The sequence below is a fragment of the Halyomorpha halys genome, unplaced genomic scaffold (assembly GCF_000696795.3).
Source record: "Halyomorpha halys isolate HHAL.00 unplaced genomic scaffold, Hhal_1.1 Scaffold202.1, whole genome shotgun sequence".
Lineage (NCBI taxonomy): Eukaryota > Metazoa > Arthropoda > Insecta > Hemiptera > Pentatomidae > Halyomorpha > Halyomorpha halys.
The window spans coordinates 439,819-442,423 of record NW_027116652.1 but is presented as its reverse complement, the minus strand read 5'-3'; the positions used below and the strand labels follow the sequence as shown (position 1 = coordinate 442,423).

Below are 2,605 nucleotides of genomic sequence, written 5' to 3'. Positions count from 1 at the left end.
GACAGGACTTTTTGAATGCCCTGGTATTTTCTTTTTTCTAAATAACTCCTTACTTACCGTAAATTTCTTATTTTACTTCTTATTCTTATTACATTGTTCCCCGTTTTCTACGTTCATATCGCCTAGTTCTACCATTATGTTTTTTAAAAAAATAGGGCCTTCAAGTCTCCACTACAATTATTTAATGATACTTAATTACAATTCTCTGACGTTTGGGCTCGCATAATTTTTACATTCCCTAACTTTACTTCTGTTTTTTCATTTTCATTTCGTATCAACTGTTTTTTCACAACAGTCTTTCTTGACAGTTACGTTTCTAGTACATCCTTTGTCCTTCCGTCGCTCACTCTAGCGAGGCTTTCTACAAATCAATCAGTTTTAGCCAAGATTCCCCTCTAGAATGTAAGTTTATTCTCTCGTTATCATCTTTCTTACATTATTTATTTTCCATTCTCTATATTTCTTCATCTACCTTATTTCCATTTTTAAAATATTGTTATTACATACGCTTTAATGTTTATCTAACAAAATTAAAAAAAAATAAGTTCATACTCACACTGTTATTCATATATAAGTCACTCACTCATAGTATCATATATTTCATTTTCTGTCATATTGTTCAATTTGTAGATTGAAATTTGTTTTTCAATATTTTAACATCACTTACTTATCTTATATTATACATATCTTCTTACCTACATAATATTATATTTCATATTTATCAATCTGCTGCAATCTAATTCCATAGCTATCAATTAATCATTTTGTATTATTCAAGTCAATATTTTGTGTAATTTCAAATTTCTTTATATACCATTTTTTCAGTTTTATGTTTCTCTAAATGATGGTTGTTATCTCTTTTGTTCTATAGCCCTGATGAAAACCTTAAACTCAGGTCGAAACATTGGCATAAATAAATAATTTTTTCTTTATTTTTTTTTGCTGACCGCACCCCCCGATCATCTTCTCCAATCCGAGCCAGGAATGCACCGCTTCTTTCATTTCTTCGTCCGAGGTAAACCAACGGCCCCTTAATGCCTCTTAGTGGACCGAACCAGTGATAATCAGATCGGATAAGATCACGACTATGTAGAGGATAAATCAATTCTTCATTTTTGGCGGCGAACGTTCGTCCTACTCGTTCACCGGGCGTAATACTTGTGCGACCATTTTTGAACTTTTCAATCCATTCGTAGAACCTCCGATGTGGCAAAACGCTGTTCCAATACTGTACCGAAAGTCAAGATGGATTTCGGCTCCTAATACGCCTTTCGAACTCAAAAACGGATCACTGAACGTTACTCTTCTTTGGTGGAAATAGAAAGCGGAGCAACTATAATTAACAGCACGACAGCGATAACGAAACTTACCTAGCAGCTTGGAACTTGCATAGACATAGCAACAAATAAACAAAGCATGCGTAAACAACGCATAGCAACAATGCTTCTAACATTAACAAAAATATAACTAAATTTCGGATAAATATTGACTTACCATTGTAACAGTTATTGTACATTGAATAAAATTTTAATTAGTGAAATAGTGGATAAATACAGGTTAATTTAGTTAGGTACAATTTTGAAACAGGCAGAATAGTCTACAATCTTTTAATAACTTTGTTATAGCTTATAATGTAAATAAGATATCCTTCAGGATGGACAAAAGTTTGGAGTTATTACAGTATAATGATGTTGAAACTTTATTTACTTTTATAATTGATATATCTCTTTAATTGTAGTCTTTGTTAATATTTTTTTTTTGTAATATTTAATTCTTAAATATCTTCACAAGATTTATTTATACTTTTCTCGTCTCTTTCAGTAGTAGTTCCTGTAAAGCGGCGTTGTTGTTCTCATAAAATAATTTCCAAGTAACCAACTCAAAATTGCAGTCAAGATAGATATCTTGTAATCTTACTACTTAGGTCTGTGTAAAGCAGAAAGTTTCCGAACAAATAGAAAGTGTTTAAAGGCCTTATTGTTATCAGGGAAAGTTTTCATTCTGTCAGAGACCTGCACGGCCAATCCATTGACTGGGATAATTAACATTTATCCATTGTAGTGGACCTCTTCCGTAATGTGCTGGGCAATCATCTAACTGAAGGCACATTTAAAAACTATTATCCTGGGAACCATTGAACGTAAAAAGCTTTGTTAGGGCATATTTCACCAAATTTACTCGTCTATAACTAATGTTCTATTACATTCTCTAGTTTTTTGGATAATTTTAAAGACATGGAGCTCCAAAATAAAAATGAATGTTTTTAAACGTTTTGAAACAGTTGCAATTTGTGTTCTCCTAACCTATATTTGGCAGACTCATCAATTTTGACTAGTAATTATACATAGATTTCATTAAAGTAATAAAAGCTTGGGGTGAAATAACTGCCTTTTTTTCTTTCCGGCTCTTGTACTTTTTGGAGCTGGTCCAGGTTGACTTTCGGCTGCAAGTATTGTTCTGCAGTCCATAATTTAGTTTTCAAAAGTTAATTTAATTTTCATTTCATTGTAAGTTATTTATTTCGAAAGTAGCAATAGAAGTGTTAAAAAGAAATGAATTGTTAAGAACAAAATATTGTGAAGATACATAAAAAAAGAAAATTACA

At 31.6% G+C, this 2,605-nt stretch overlaps 1 protein-coding gene across 1 annotated transcript in view; it reads left to right on the top strand.

Moving 5' to 3' along the window:
- Positions 1–2,605, top strand: part of LOC106679427 (clotting factor G beta subunit) — a 30,669-nt gene that overhangs the window by 23,528 nt on the left and 4,536 nt on the right. The window lies entirely within an intron of this gene.